At 37.2% G+C, this 17,634-nt stretch overlaps 1 protein-coding gene across 3 annotated transcripts in view; it reads left to right on the top strand.

Moving 5' to 3' along the window:
• The window catches only part of ODAD2 (outer dynein arm docking complex subunit 2), a 243,746-nt gene that overhangs the window by 40,995 nt on the left and 185,117 nt on the right, over window positions 1-17,634 (top strand). For 2 of the 3 annotated variants that reach the window (XM_057544609.1, XM_057544606.1), the window contains exon 3: window positions 16,880-17,019. The exons of the other annotated variant lie outside the window; for it this stretch is intronic. The gene's annotated coding sequence lies outside the window, so the exon portion shown is untranslated. The remainder of the gene's footprint in view (window positions 1-16,879; window positions 17,020-17,634) is intronic. 3 annotated transcript variants of the gene reach the window in all.

Raw genomic sequence — 17,634 nt, 5'->3', positions numbered from 1 at the left:
TAAAACCAGACAAAGACACTACCAAAAAAGAAAATTACAGGCCAATATCTTTGATGCATATAGATGCAAAAATCCTCAACAAAATATTAGTGAACCGAATCCAACAACACATAAAAAGGATCCAGTTGGATTCACCCCAGGGTCACAAGGATGGTTCAGCATACACAAATCAATAAATGTGATATACCACGTCAGCAAAAGAAAAGACAAAAAACACATGATCATATCAATAGATGCAGAAAAATCATTCGATAAAATTCAACATCCATTCATGATAAAAAAAAACTCTCACCAAGGTGGGTATAGAGGGAACATATTTCAGCATAATAAATGCTATTTATGACAAACCCACAGCCAACAAAATACTCAATGGTGAAAAGCTGAAAGCCTTTCCCCTAAAATCTGGAACAAGACAAGGGTGCCCACTCTCACCACTTCTATTCAACATAGTATTGGAAGTCCTAGCCACAGCAGTCAGAGAAGAGAAAAATAAAAATGAAAAGTGTCCAAGTTAGAAGGGAAGAGGTAAAATTGTCATTATATGCAAATGACACTTTACTATATATAGAAAACCCTGAAGACTCCACACAAAAACTATTAGAACTGATAAACAAATTCAGCAAGGTAGCGGGATACAAGATTAACATACAGAAATCTGTTGCATTTCTTTATACTAACAATGAAATACCAGAAAGAGAAAGTTGAAAAAAAAAATTAAAAGTGCATCAAAAATTAATAAATAAAACACCAAGGAATAAACCTGACCAAGGAGGTGAAAGACTTATACACTGAGAACTATAAAACATAGATAAAAGAAACTGAAGAAGATTCCAAGAAATGGAAAAATATCTCATGCTCTTGTTTTGGAAGAATTAATATTGCTAAAATGGCCATACTACCCAAAGCAATCTAAAGATTTAGCATGATCCCTATCAAATTACCCATGACATTTTTCATGGAACTAGAACAAATAATCCTAAAATTTATATGGAACCACAAAGGACCCAGAGTTGACAAAGAAATTGTGAGGAAAAAAACAAAGCTGGAGGCATAACCCTCCCAGACTTCAGACAACACTGCAAAGCTACAGTAATCAAAACAGCATGCTATTGGCACAAAAACAGACATGTAGATCAATGGAACTGAGCAGAGAGCCCAGAAATAAACCCACACATCTATGGTCAATTAATCTTCAACAAAGGAGGCAAGAATATACAATGGAGAAAAGACAGTCTCTTCAGCAAGTGGTGTTGGTAAAGCTGGACAGCCACATGTAAATCAATGAAGTTAGAAGACTCCCTCACACCATACATGAAAATAAACTCAAATGGCTTAAAGACTTTATAAATATAAGACATGACACCATGAAACTCCTAGATGAGAGCATAGGCAAAACATTCCCTGATGTAAATTGTAGCAATGTTTTCTTAGGTCAATCTCCCAAGGCAAAAGAAATAGAAGCAAAAATAAACAAAGCTAATAAATAAACCTAATCACACATATAAGCTTTTGCACAGCAAAGGAAACCATAAACAAAACAAAAAGACAACATACAGAATGGGAGAAAATATTTGCAAATGATACAATCAACAGGGGCTTAATTTCCAAAATACACAAATAGCTCATACAACTCAATATCAAAAAAACACAAAAAACCCAATCAAAAGATGGGCAGAAGACCTAAATAGACATTTCTGCAAAGAAGACATACAGACAGCCAACAGGCACATGAAAAGATGTTCAACATCACTAATTATTAGAGAAATGCAAATCAAAACCACTATGAGGTATCATCTCACACAAGTCAGAATGGCCATCATCAAAAAAACCTACAAATAATAAATGCTGGAGAGGGTGTGGAAAAAGAGAATCCTCCTACACTGTTGGTGGGAATGTAAATTTATACAGCCACTATGGAGAACAGTATGGAGGTTCCTTGAAAAACTAAAAATAGTGTTACAGTATGATCCAGCAATCCCATTCCTGGGCATATATCTGGAAAATACAAAAACTATAATTCAAAAAGATACATGCACCCCAATGTTCATAGTAGCACTATTTACAATGGCCAAGACATGGAAGCAACCTTAAGTGTCCACTGACAAATGAATGGATAAAGAAGATGTGTGTGTGCACACACACACACAATGTAATATTATTCATAAAAAATTAAATATTGTCATTTACAGCAACATGGATGGACCTAGAGATTATCACACTAAGTGAAGTAAGTCAGACAAAGAAAAGCAAATATCATATGATATCACTTATATGTGAAATCTAAAAAAATAATATTAATGAACTTTTGTACAAGACAGAAATAGACTCATAGACATAGAAAATAAACTTATGGTTACCAAAGGGGAAAGTGGGGGGGGGGATAAATTAGGAGTACAGTATGGGATTAACAGATATAAACTACTGTATACAAAGGAGATAAACAGCAAGTGCCTACTGTATAGCACAGGGAATTATATGCAATGTAATAATGTACAATGGAAAATGGAAAATAATCTGAAAAAGAATATGTATATCAGTTTGCTGTACATCTGAAACTAACACAACATTGTAAATCAACTATACTTCAATGAAAAAAAAAAAAAGAGCCTTTCAGCTTTGGCTTCTCTCTCTGAAATCCATCCTTTCATTCATAACCTAAGCAAGTAACAGCAGAATAAAAAAGATACAAGCGGGCTTCCCTGGTGGCGCGGTGGTTGAGAATCTGCCTGCTAATGCAGGGGACACGGGTTCGAGCCCTGGTCTGGGAAGATCCCACATGCCGCGGAGCAACTAGGCCCGTGAGCCACAACTACTGAGCCTGTGCGTCTGGAGCCTGTGCTCCGCAACAAGAGAGGCCGCGATAGTGAGAGGCCCGCGCACCGCGATGAAGAGTGGCCCCCACTTGCCACAACTAGAGAAAGCCCTCGCACAGAAACGAAGACCCAACACAGCCAAAAAAACTAAAATAAATTAATTAAAAAATAAAGGGAAATAATTTTTAAAAAAAAATAAAGAAAACTGATGTTTAAAAAAAAAAAGATACAAGCAAATTTTCTGAACTGTACAGAGAAAATTAATTCTTCTTCCTATGCATGATTATACATACAACCTAGAGAGGAATATGCCAGTTATTAATTTTGACTTCTGTTTCACCATAATAAAGCTACAATCAGTCTAGGTAAACACTACTGAGCAAAAGAGAGGAAAGCAAAATTCTCTTCAAAAATGTGATAAAATTTTGAAAAGTGGTAAGATTAGCAAGTTTGAATAATTCAGCTTAACAAATGAGCCCTGATCCCATCATTCCAGCTGCACATAGGTCATTTCTTCTTGGACAACATATTATCATCATCAGATTCAACAGGTCCCAATCTAAACTGAGCAATTCCAAAATAATTCTTTTAAATGCTCCCTTGATACTGCCAATGGCACCAGTTAGGTTTAATGTATTAAAAGAAATTTGACATAGACACAGTAGATACAGAGAACAGGATAGTGGTTACCAAAGGTGACGGGGTGGGTGAGATGGGTACAGGGGATCAACTGTGTGGTGAGTTTCCATATAGAAGGAAACTAAATTTTTGGTGGTAAGCATTGTTGTATTGTAGGGTATACAGAAGTAGAAATATAATGTTGTACGTATGAAACTTAGATAATGTTATAAATCAATGCTCTATAAAAAACAAATTAAAAAAATAAATTGTCCTTTCCGAAAAAAAAAGTATGCTCAACTGATTTTTGAGGAAGTTGCAAAAGCAATTCCATTGAGGAGAGATAGCATTTCAACAATTGGTGCTTGAGCAATAGGACATCCATAGGCCAGAAAAAAAGACCTTGACCTAAGTCTTACACCTTATACAAAAATTGGTTCAAAATAGATCACAGTCTCTAATGTAAAATATGAAACTACAAATACTTTTAGGAAAAAAAAAGAGATAATCTTCAGCATCTCTGAAGAGTTCTTAGATTTGATACCAAAACCTTGATCCCCAAAAGAAAAAATGGACACATTGAACTTAATCAAAAATGTTAAAGTCTTTGCTCTGTGTAAGACCCTGTTAAGATTTTTTAAAAAGTTACAGAGTGGGAGAAGATATTTGCAAGCCACGTGTATGACAAATGACTAGTCTTGAATATATAAAGAATTCTCAAACTCAACAGTAAAAAACCAACCTATAACACCAAAGGCACAGTTTATGGAAAATATAGTTCATAAAGTAGAATTAATTAAATTAAAAACTTCTGCAGTGCAAAAGATACTTTCAAGAGAATGAGAAGACAAGCCACAGAATGGGAGAAAATATTTACAAAAGACATACCTGGTAGTGGACTGTTATCTAAAATATGCAAGAAGCTCTTAAAAATAAGAAAATAAACCACCTTAATGAAAAACAGGCAAAAGACCTGGACACCTCACCAAAGAAGATCACAGATGGCAAATAATTATATGAAAAGATGCTCAACATCATATGTCATTAAGGAAATGGAAATTAACATCACAATGAGATATCCTTCGGTAGGTGAATGGATAAACAAACAATTCCACTAAAAGAAATACACTAAAAAGACAAAAAAAAAAAAAAAACAGAACAAAATATATTAAAAGAAAGAACACGGAAATTAAAATAGTATACTAGAAAATAGTCATTTAACACAAAAGAAGGTACTACTAGAGAAACAGAGAAATAAAAATGATTAAGACATACGAAAGAAAAATGGCAAAATGGCAGATGTAAATCCTACCTTAGCCAACCAGTGTATTTCAGCCGCCTGCCACAGTGATTGGTTTAGCAATGGATACACGATCCAGGTTGGTCCGATATGAGGTTAGCCTAGTCAGTGATTAGGGAATCAGTCTCCTGCTGGACAAGAAAAAGGCTGACTGAGTTGATGCTGGCCTTCAGTATGAGTGGAGCCAACCTATGGATGTTGCTGACATAAGGAAAATGCAGAACAGATAGGGAAAAAGAAACTGATTCTTGCTGGCTGACATTGTTGGGTTGGCAGGGGTCCCACTGTTAGGACATAAGGTACTTCTGGGTGGATGAACTGGAAAAGTCCAGCCTGCAGGAGACGGCTTTGCTATTAGAGGCTCCTTTGTGTGAATAAAATGGCACCCCTTCCTCCAGGTAGACCCAGATCCACGTCTGGGCATATGGACGGTGAGCTGGATCCAGCTCCCACTTGCCCCCTTGCCCAGGCACCTCTGAGCAATGCGCAATCTACACAAATATACACTGCATCTCTGAGCCTTGCCTAAAACCTGCTCGTCCTCTGAAGTTTGAGCCAATATATTTTCTTTGTCGATTTAAGCCAGTTTAAGTCTTTTCTAGTATTTTTACAATGCATACAGAATTTATTAACATAAAATGAGGTGTTCCAAAGAGAAGATTTAAAAATGTGGAACTGTGTGAGCTGAGAAGGTAGGCTGGAGGCTAACAAGGATGATCATACAGATCCCAAGCAGGGAAGTTGGACACCTTTGTATGTAGCAGCAAAGAGTGGGTTAAAATATTTCCTACTGTGCTTTGGGACTCTGAGTACATTTCTACCAAGGCTGTGACATTGACATCTGGTAGGAAAAAAAAAAAAATCAGGATTTTGGAGATTTTGAATATATATTGTGACCTTGAGTTAGGTCTTATGTGAGCAGTACAAGCACACTTAGGCTGCAGGTGGCTTTTCTGAAAGCAGAAAGGGAGTGTAATGCAGTTGCTGTCTTAACTAGCATCTGCTGAATTGATTGCTTGGCCACTTAATATGCTCCAGTCTCCTGTAAAACATCTTGACTGAAGCCCATGGTCCTCAGAATGTTCGTGGGTATAGGCGTTGCCCTTAACCCACCAAGCACACCCGTTCCCACCAACTGAGTTTTATTGCCACCCAAATTACTTGTGTCTTTTCCTAAATTTATTTATGCCAGTTATGTTTATTGTAACATAATAATTTAGTAAGTAATAAAGAATTACAGAAACCAATGAACTATGAGTATGACAGTAGAGGGTTTTTTTTTTTCCTAGGAAAACTAGATTAAATGCTTTGGAAAGACTTGATAAAAGTCAACTGCTTAAAAATTGCTCTCAAACTATAAAAATTGGGGGAAATTGTAAAAATTTAAAAGGATTTTTCTCTCCTCTACTTCACAAGTTCCTTTAAATTCTCACTCCACATTAAAAGAAAACAGAATAAAAGAAACTGTAAATCTTACGCTTCAATGCATTACGTCTAAAGTTTAATGTGAGAAAAGACCCACACTTGAAGAAAAAGCCTTGGCCTCATACCAAACTACTGATGAATGGATGAATAACATAAAATGTTTATAATCTATTTGTATCCTTTTATGTTTCCTTTTGAATTTAAATTGACCGATAAGCAGTCCTTACCACAATGGTTAAGAGGTTTCCATGGTCTGGCTTTGCTAAGAGATACTTTTCTAGGGAACTGGCTGTCTATGGTGTCTGGGCGGGGGGGGCAAACATTTGGAGCCTCTCAAGGCTGGAAGAGCTAATTCTCCTTCACAAGCTGAGGTAGTGCCAGAGAAAGCAGGAAGGCGGGAACTTCTCAGAAATATGAGTAAGCTTAGTCCTGACCCCTCCCACTCCCGTGTCCATTTCAAACACCTTAAGTTATGCAGTAGCGACCAGATGAATGGGAAGGAAACAGTAAATTTTTAAGGAAACCGTACTTCCCAAGAAGCCCAAGCCTGGCCCAGTACCTGTTGGTGGCCTGAAGGTCTTGTGTCGAGGGAAGAGGTCTTCTCTCTCCTCGCAGACAGGCCGCTGGCTGTCCTCCAACAGCCATGAGCCAACGGTGAGGAAGGCGTGGGCCTGGGGATGTCACTGGGCTGCAGATCCAGACTTGCCTGAAGGTCACCTTGACTCGTCTTTTTTTAAATTATATGAGTCAATGGATTTCCTTTACTGTTGGGATTTAGTTTTCGGTTTGTTCCCAAGAGCAGTTTTTGGCTGAGGGCATGGACGAGGCAGTGTCTGCAAGTGGATTCAAGCGTTCTACCAGATAAAGTGTGTTCTATCTCCTTTGGAGGAATTTTGGGAAATGCAAGGCCTTTTTTGGTTTGTTTTTTTGGGGTTTTTTCACCCCCCCAGCTAGTGACATTTCCAGCGATGTTTTAATGCCCCATTGATCTCTTAGCGTCTCTCACTGGTTGGTGTCACGGACAGCTGCTCAGCTGGGCTTCCACTTAACCTGCCTCTGGTGTGCTTGTAAAGTGTGCTCTGCCCAAAGGTCAGTGGATGAATTACAGCAGGACACCCAGAATACAAGCCAAATGAGCCCTTTAAAAAACGTGCACGGCCAAACTGAAATATTACTTTAAGTAATGCAGCAGAGAAACACTGTCAGGACACAAGGAGCAGGCAGGGGTGAATCTGCTTGCTTTGAGCATAGTGTCGCGCAGCAGGAGAGTCCCTGGTCATCCTAGCGCCGTGCACGTCCCTCCCCGTGGGAAGTTCTCCCCTGAACATAAAGGAGGAAGCGTGTGCATCTGCTAATGCAGACAGCATCTGTGCTGGTCCTGGACCCGTTTGCCCTGGGATCTATCTGCTCCCCTGCACTGCGGGACAGATGAACCCTGTGAGCTAGTCCCCAGCTGGGACCGGCGGGGCGAACACTAGCGGGAGGTCGGGGAGGAAGGCGGGAGAAGCCAGTATCTCTCCTGCTCCCTTCTGACCCTGGGAACATCTGATGCAATGGTGGGCCACGTCCAGCTCCCCTCCGGTTCCCCGTGACCTTTTTCATCCTCACTCTGGCCCAGGGATGGTGGTGGCTTCCTGCTAGGGTTAACCTTGGGGTGTCCCCCTGTCTGCTGTTGGGCATTTCAGCTCTGCCTTCCCCTGGGTAACCAGTTTCCTGCATCAGGCTCTCTGTTTTAAATACTCAAGTGATTTCCTTGAGGAGGTCCTGACTGATATAGTATATAACTCAAAGCCTTAGGCCAGAGGTTCAGAAGGATGGGTCCAAAATATACTGTCATATTGCTCTTCTACATCTGAAGGCTTTTAGTCTATCTGTTACACATTTATTAAGTGCTCATGTTTTTTTCCCCCTTGCATTCTCAACATTTCTTCTATTTATGACTGAAAGTTACACTTCAGCTTATAAATGGACTTTCTTGTTTTCTAGTTATTACATCTTGGCTTAATACTTTCCAAACACTGTTTTATTATGTTCCACACTTAAAAAGCCACCTGGAGAGTCTCCCTTTCTAGTCTTTTTGTTAAACTATCTTTAAGCCCCCTTGCATGTTTTTGTAATGTGTAACGCAGACTCTGTTACAACAGAAAAGTTTCAAAAGACTTGTGCAGCTGGGAACTTTTTGATGATTTCATTTTATAAGTCCTTTGGAATGAACGTGGGCATTAAAAGGCACAATGAATACAATATCAGTTTAACAAGATTTGAGTGGCCTTATTTTTACGGAGAAGTTAACGTTTCTAGACATTGCGATTCCACCAGTGACTTTCTCTATGTTTAAAAAATGGAATTTAGCAGACATATAAAATGGAAAAAAATAGAAGAGTTGTCATAAATCTTTTTTACTAAAGTGTTTTGCGATTGCTTCACAAAGAAACGAGATGAGAACGTCCAGGTGCTATTTGTTAAAGTATAGGGTTGATGTTTCAGCATCTCAAAGGGATATAATGAAAGAAACTAAAGAACATAGGTCATATGTGATGGTAACTCATCAGAAAAATCAGGTCCATCTGGCTTCTCCCCAAGAAACAGGAATCCATGAGGCCAAAGCAGTGAAAAGTGCACAGTGTGGCCGAATTCACCAGACACTCCCGTGTGGCAGGTCTCAGCCTGCCCCCGTCCTGGCCAAGGTACTGCCCCATGTGGGTCATAGCAGGGCAACCTGCGGGCAGCTGTGGAGGTGGGATCTGCTGGCTTCTGTGACTGCCTGCCGTGGTGGTCGCATCAGCCACTTGCACCACTAACGCCATCTCCCGAAAGAAGATCCCGTGGCCATAGCACGTGGGCCAGAAAGGTTAGCAAGACCTCTCAGGCCTTGCTCCCCTCTCTGCAGTCTGTATGCTGATAAAGGCCAAGAGACTTCATTGCTGCGCCAACTGTCCTCCTCCATAGTCTTGTTTTTTCTCTTTAGGGTCTTTGGTTTAGTAGATAGCTTGCACTTTACCCTCTGAAAAATACTTAAAGATTATTTAATATCTTGACTTAAAAGAAAAAACAATATATTTTGAGAGCTTTCTAGATTAGTATGATCTCGTTCACTCTTTTAAAATAGCCGTGTAATAGTCCCTCCCATGGATATACTGTATTTGTTTAAACCAGTACCATATCAGTGGATACTTCAGATATTTCTAGTTTTTTGCTATGACAAACACTGTTGCAGTAAACATCCATGTACATTTTCCACTGGTGAACTTTCTTGACGAATTCTATAGGATGATTTCTAACTGTGGGATTTTAGGCCAAAAGGTACGTATATTTTGCATTTTCAGAGAGATTGCTGTATTCTCTTCTTGGAAAAATCATGCCAGTTTACACTCATAGAAACATAATGAGGGGGGTTCCTGGTGACTGCAAAATCCTTTTGTTTTCTGAGCACCTTGATGGGATGGGTTTGATAAGCAAATGTAGAGGCAGAAGGTAAGGCATAGTTAAACCTTCCTAGATAATTTCAAGAGAAAGAAACTTGACGGGGAAGGCGTGGCATTCTGGAGGCCAAAGGCTGAGCAGTAAGGTGGCAGGGATTTGGTGCTGTGAAGAGGGAAGGAAGGAAGAAGAGCCTTCCTGGTACTAAAGCAAAGAAGGGATTCTGGAGAAGAGCATTCAAAGGGACTTGCAAATTCTGACGTGGGATGAGCGGTGAACGGCTCTTTTCCTTTCCTACCAAATTGCCAAAACACTGCACGTTGATCACTACGTATCTTTTTGAGTAAAGTCTTTCGGGGTGTTCGATAAAGAAGACAAGGGAGCTTTGAATTACAGTTGTATCACCACGTTGCAGAGCATTTGGAAAGTCAAGACAAAGGCAAGCAAAACACCGTGGCTCTATAACCCTAGCATAACCACTATTACAATTTTACTGGATTCCTGGCCTCCCATTTTTTTTCATATGCATTTTTTACATAGTTGCAATCATACTTTACTATAATTTTTGTATCCTGTTTTGTGAATTTAATATTAATGTGTGTGTGTGTGTACTTATAAACAAAATAGCAAGATGGAGAAACAAACCTTTTACATTCTTATTTTTCACTTTCATTTGAAAGTTTTGTTGTGGTCAGAAGTAATCATAGACATATGTATGTAGTGAATGTTTGGGATTCTATTCTCAGGGCTGAAAGTTCAGTGCACATGTTAAACGGATGTGTTTGGAGACCAAAAATACGACAATAAGTAAGTTGTTGAGGGCTGTTGATGTCACTTTCTGGTTTTAAATACAGAAAATGGTATTGACTGAAACATCTACTCCTTCAACTTTTGCAGATGTAAGCATTTTGTTAGTATTTTGGTTCTAGATCAGATTGAATTAATTTTTAATAGACAATTGAAAGTTAATTCAATTGGTTGTATATGCCAGCTTGAAAATGGAAGACTACAACATTTTCTCCCCAAGGTAGTGTTTTCCCAAAATGTAGTTTTACTTATTGATTTTCATGCCTTGTTGAACTTTGCATGTACTGATTTAAGTACAGACCTAAGTTAATTAAATATTTTTGTAAAGCAAAATGTAGAATTGACAAGATTCTTTGCTTACACATTGCCAAGTAATACACAAATTATGGTATTTAGTTTGTAAACAGTCATAGAAGTTGCTTCTAATAAATATTTAGCATAGACCATGAAAAGATTTTAAAAAGAAAAGTATATGATTGTCTTCATGATATGTAAATAATAGTAAATAGTTATATATGCCAAACACAATACTTAATGTGACTGACACATTTATTGTTATAAAGTTTAGGCTCAGTTATACAAGCTAGCTTTCCAGTTTTACTAAGACTAGGACATATTTTCAAGACTCCTTAGGGTAGCTGAAGATTTCACCTTGGGGCAGATTACAAGGTAAGGCCCTCTTCTCTCTTCTTTCTGTGATAGTATCTCTCTGATACTGGGCTGGGGTAAAAGTGTAACCCATTGAATTCTGCCTACTCACCTTCCCTGTAATCTTGGTTGTACTGGTGTAATTCCAGAGGCCCAAGTTCCTACTTTTGATTTGACCTGATTCCTACACCAGAATTTCTGAATTCTTCTTCTGTTTGCTGTGTTGGCTCCCTTTTGATCTTGATCTCTTCTGGCCCTGGCTGATACACTACCCCTAAATCCAGAGAATTCCAGAAGTTGCTTGATAATTTAGGTGGGTAACTTTGACTTGGATGCATCAGGTTCCAAATAGTCTGATTATAGCAATTATAAGGACCAGCATCTCTTACAACACAGCAGTTAAATATGCTTTCATTGAACTGAGGAAGTCCAAGGTTTATAGTTCTTATTAGTCAGTAACTTATTTTGAGAAAGCCAATTATGTGCAGTCATTTATTCTTTCAGGCCATTTTCATACTGAAGCATGGATGGCAATTCAGTATCATCCTCCCCTACCATCCTGTCTCCTTTTATTAATTTTGAATGATCAAATGGATCTGAGTTTTAAAAAATATATTTTAAACTTTTGTAATCTTAAATTATATGTTCTGAAAATAATAAATAAGACAGAATACTTGACTTTATTTAAATGCCAAAGAATGTTTAAAGTGTTTAAATCAGATAGTCAGTGAAATACAAAATTTGCTAAGACTTTGTCATCTTTTTAACCTTTGGATCAATCCTGAATCAGATGAATTTATATGTTTGCTCAGCATGTTTATCAGTAAGTTGCTTGGGAAAATTCTGAAAAATATAATTTCTAAGCCCTGATGATTCTTAACCAATTTTATTTCTTAACATATAGATTTTATTTTTAAGAAAATTTACACATTCCTCCTCTAAATACTTATCCAGTTTGAGTTGGTGAAGTCCTAAATGCTCCTGGTTTAAATGCACTATATAAACTATGAATTCAAAGCAGTTTAAAAAAATCTTTGATGTTATATCATTTCATATGATATGTATTCTATCATTAAGGAAAGCATTCCTATGGAAGAATAAAAAACTTTCTATAATTTTCAGTTTATTTCAATATGCAAAGTCAAATTTCTCTCACATCATAAAAACCTATAAAAATTATCAGTAGCTGTGGGCTTCCCTGGTGGCGCAGTGGTTGAGAATCTGCCTGCTAATGCAGGGGACACGGGTTCGAGCCCTGGCCTGGGAAGATCCCACATGCCGCAGAGCGGCTGGGCCCGTGAGCCACAACTGCTGAGCCTGCGCGTCTGGAGCCTGTGCTCCGCAAGGAGAGAGGCCCGCGCATCGCGATGAAGAGTGGCCCCCGCTTGCCACAACTGGAGAAAGCCCTCGCACAGAAACGAAGACCCAACACAGCCAAAATCAATCAATCAATCAATCAATCAAACATACGCATCTGATTCAAGATCCTCATTAAAAAAAAAAAAAAAAAAAAAAAAAAAAAATTATCAGTAGCTGTAGTCAGTGTTTTATAATTGTCAGAAAATGGCTTTCCCAATAACTTTGCAAAAAATTCATAGCCCGAAAGAATTAACTGAAGAAGCCAAGTATGAGTTTCATAAGAAACAGAGATTTGAACAGTCATTAGAAATAGTAGACATTTTCCAAAACAGTAAAATATGCATTAGTAAAACTTCAAATTCCAACAATGCTATAATCTCTCTCCAACAATAGTTGTTAAATATAAATATTACTGCTTTAGATAAATAATGAAGATGGAACCATCTGGTGAAAATTAGTTACATGCTAAACACTTGAAGTTAAAAAAAAAATTAGGGTCTCTGAAAATAAGTATATCTCTAGTAAAGCATTAGAAACCTGACTAGAAATAGCTCCCTAAGTATGACTATTAGTACATGAATCTCCAATACTTTTTTAAAAGATTGAGGAGGCAATCAGATTAAATTTTCTCAACAATAAAATATACAATCACTACTCACTGATAGGCTCTTTTGCCTCAATTCAAATACCCACTCACTTCAACTAAAGCACTCACTTTAGGTAATGACCAGAAACAGGAAATGAAAAAATACAGATTCTAAAAGTAGTCACAAAGAGCACTATAATATTCATGGTGTAAAATTTGAGAATACCAAAGAACGGATGGAGGGGACTATCACCATGTACACTGTTCACAACAATTATTCACGGCATATTTTTGCCCCAAGAACAGTATCTATTAAGAAAACATTTCAATTCTAATTTATACTAGTTCATATTTACATTGTAAAAGTTATTCCTGGATCATATGTTTAAAAGAAAGATGTTAAAATTTGTAAGGTTCAAAGACTATCTACAAATAAGAAAATGACTCAGAAAAAATTATAAAAATGGGCAAAATAAATGAACAGCAATCATACAGAAGAGAAAAGCAAATGGTCAATAGAAGTAAGCAAATATGTTCGCCTCATTAGTAGTAAGATATCAGCAGATTAAAACAATAATATTCTCTCATCAGATCAGCAAAATTTAAAGATTGATAACATCTAGTATTGTCAGGGGCATGGGTATATATTGGTGGGCTGTAAATTGATAGAATCTTTCTGGAAGGTCATGTGTAGTATGTATGAAACATTTTTAAAGTACACATTTTCTTTGCTATAGCAGTCCAACTTTCTGGAATGAATATATATACATATATTATAATGTATGTATTATATATATTTGAAATGAATACATTCAATATATATTATTGAATAATAATAAATATGAACATATATGATTAGAGGATAGACATATAAAATTAGAGATGATTAGGCAAGCATGTAAAGCTATGTATATAAAGATAAACATTTTCAGTGATATCTACTTAAAAGTCAACAGTTGAAGGATTAAATAAATTATAATATAGCCTTATGATAGAATGCTATACAACATTAAAAAATAGTGAGTAGGTGAATTTGTCTAGAATGACAGACATTTCATGATATACTGTTAAATGAAAAATTACAGATCAAATATATAAGATGATACCAGTAGTTTAAAGTAGTCTTAAACATATAGTACCCTAGGTATCTGGCAGAAGCAAAGGTCAATCTTCTGTGGTGGAAGCTTTTTTTCCCAGTTCCCAAAGAATTCCTTGAAAAACAAATTTCCAAGGGAAATGAGCAGCTCACAGCAAAAAACCATTCAACACACAGGGAAACAAGGTACCATGATTGTGAAGCAGCAAGAATACAAGACTTCAGATATTGTTATTATAAGAATATAAAATAATTATGTTTAGCATGTATAAAGAAATAAAAGTTTGAAAATCTGTACAGAGAATAAACTATATAAAATGACCAAATTTGAGCAAGAACCAAATAGAGCACCTGGAAATGAAAAACCTAATAACTGAAATGAACAAAATAAACCCTCAATGGATGGGCTTAACAGTAGATTAGACACAGCTGAGGAGAGAGTTAGTGATCTCAAAGACAAATAGTCATGAAATTATCCAGAAGGTTGCACAGAAATGACATGCAATATATGGAAAAATAGGTAAAAAAATTTGTGGATGGAGTACATACGTGCCTAATTGGAGCTTCAGGAAGAAAAGAAAGAAGGGGAGCAGAGGTATTATGTGAGAATAAAATGGCTGAGAATTTTCCAGAACTGTTGAAAAGTATCTTCTGTCAGATTCAAGGGCACAGCGAAAATCAGGCAGATAAATACAAAGGAAACCCACAACTAGAAAAATCATAGTGAAAGTGTAGAGCACCAAAGAAAAGAGAAGATCTTTAAAGGAGTTGTACTATCTACAAAGGAGTAACAAACAGACAGCTGCTTTCTTGATGGCAAAAAGGAAGCCAGGAGACTGTGAAGTGATATATTCAATGTACAAAGGGAAAACTATTTTTAACCTAGACCGCTATTCTTAGAAAAAAGTATCTTTTCTGCATGAAGCCAAACTGGTGATATTCTCAGGCCATCAAAAACTGAGGAGTATTTGCCATTAGTAGACCTTCACTAAGGGAAAATCTAAAGAGTGTAAAAGAGAGAGAAGGAAAGTGATCTCAGATTCAAAGTCTGAGATACAGGGACTTCCCTGGTGGTCCAGTGGGTAAGACACTGAGCTTCCAATGCAGGGGGCCCAGGTTCGATCCCTGGCCAGGGAACTAGATCCCACCTGCTGCAACTAAGAGTTCGCAGGCCACAACTAAAAACAGATCCCGCGTGCCGCAACGAAGATCCGGCACAGCCAGATAAATAAATATTAAAAAAAAAAAAAAAACCAAAAGTCTGATATACAAACACAAACGGAGAGAGATGTTCAATAATAGCTATGACAGAGTAATAGGATTTGGATTTAGGCTTCTGCCTGAAATACCACCGACAACAATAAAATAAAGAGGTAGGAGTGAAGGATTAAAAGGGGGCCTGAGAAACCTTTTGGAGGTGACGATATATTCATTCTCCTGGCTGTAGTGATTGTTTCACATACGTTGAAACTTTTCAAACCGTACACTTTTTTTTTTTTTTTTTTCAAACCGTACACTTTTAATATGTAGTTTATTGTATGTCAATCATACCTCAGTGATTCTATTTTTAAAAGAAATGGAAAGCAGAGAAATCGGTAAATATATGCACAGAAACAAACAATATGAAATGATGACTGTATAAAGCAGCAATATCAAAGTTTTAAGGGGTTAAAGGAATTTAAACGCGTGAGCGCAACAGCATGTTATCCCAGAAGGGACACAGCTCTGAGAGGGATGAGGGCTCAGCAGGTGAACAAAGACACTGATTAACTTGAGACTTTGATAAGTTAATGATGCCTGTTATTTTTGGGGAACAGTATCAGAGTGCACAACTTCCAAATAATAGTAGATAAAACAGAGTTAGAAAAAAAATTAATTCAAATAGAAGGAAACAGAGGAGAGAAAAAGAATCATAGAAAAGATGGGACAAATGGAAAGCACAAAATAAGAGTTCACATAATGTAAATAAATTAAATGCCTTCATCAAACACAAAGATTGTCAGACTATATTTTTATTTTTATTTTTTTACTTTATTTTATTAAAAAAATTTTTATTTTATATCGGAGTATAGTTGATTAACAATGTTGTGTTAGTTTCAGGTGTACAGCGAAGTGATTCAGTTATACATATACATGTATCTATTCTTTTTCAAATTCTTTTCCCATTTAGGTTATTACAAATTATTGAGTAGGGTTCCACGTGCTATACAGTACATCCTTGGTGGTTATCTATTTTAAATATAGCAGTGTGTACATGTCAATCCCAAAGATTGTCAGATGTCTTTTTTAAAAATCAGCTATATTCTGTTACAATGAACATATCTAAAATGTTAGTTTCCAGAAAAGTTGAAAGTAAAAGGATGGAAAAGATACCCCAGGAAAACACCAAACAGAAAGTTGGTGTACCTCTATTAAAATCAGAAAAAATATACTTTCAGGCAAAAATCATTACTAGAGAAAAACAGGTTAACTTTATAATGATAAAAGGGTTGGATCCTTAGAAAAGATAACAAGAGACTTCCCTGGTGGTTCAGTGGTTAATACTCCATTGCGGGGGGTGCAGGTTCTATCCCTGGTCAAGGAACTAAGATCCCACATGCCACTCAGTGCAGCATGGCCAAAAAAAAAAAAAATTTTAATTTCTATGTACCTATTACGATAGCTTCAAAATGTAAAAAGCAAAAATGTTCCATATGATTAATTTTGGCCATTGAGATATAAGCAGAATTGTGGTACAGCGGTTTCCTTAAAAGTAAGCCAGTGCATGACCTTTGCCCCTTTTCATGCTTTCCTCCCTCCTGTGACAGGAATGTGGTCCTGATGTCTGGAGATGGAGCAGACCTTGGAAATGTGGGTCCTGCCCAGGGAGGAGCAGCCTGGGTCCCTTAGGACTTTGTGGAGTTGAACCACTGCTGCAGACTCTTGTTGTAATACACTTCTGTCCTCTGTAAGTCACTGTTTTTGCAGTCTGTTTCTCACACCAGAACCTAATCTTAACTAATACAGAGTGAGTTTACAGAAACTAAGGAAGTAGACAGTTTTGCAAAGGAGGGAGAAAAATCATCATGGCTTTCCTAATCCCAAAGAGCTCCTGTGATGTTACTATAACACTTAGGTAATCAATAAGACAGAAGAAAAAATAGTTTCCTCAAATGACAGCTGGCAATATATTGCATATGGTTTATTAATCTGTGCTTCTGCCTCTTTCAGCTGATTTGCCAGTTAGGAAGGAAACAGAAAATTAATTAGGTTCATTTAGACTTTTTTTTTTTTTTACCTTAAGAACTTAACGTTCATGGAAACTGCAAAATGGCCCATTTGTGCTTAAAATCCTCTATAGGAAATTTAATTGAGTAAATGCAATATCTCTCAGAGAGAATGCACACATTCTAATTTCTGTTCTATGATATCTGATTACAATCTGCTTGCGATCCCTAGAGTCTAGTTTTGTTCCTGCTGCTATTGCTGCTGCTGTTGTTTTCTAATCCAGTGACAAAACCCAGAGCAGAATTGCTCAAGCCCAAACACTTGCCAGGTAATATTACAAGGATGAGAATATGAA

The sequence above is a fragment of the Balaenoptera acutorostrata genome, chromosome 3 (genome assembly GCF_949987535.1).
Source record: "Balaenoptera acutorostrata chromosome 3, mBalAcu1.1, whole genome shotgun sequence".
NCBI classification, from domain to species: domain Eukaryota; kingdom Metazoa; phylum Chordata; class Mammalia; order Artiodactyla; family Balaenopteridae; genus Balaenoptera; species Balaenoptera acutorostrata.
The sequence above is the reverse complement of the archived record's forward strand: the minus strand, read 5'-3'. Positions and strand labels throughout refer to the sequence as shown.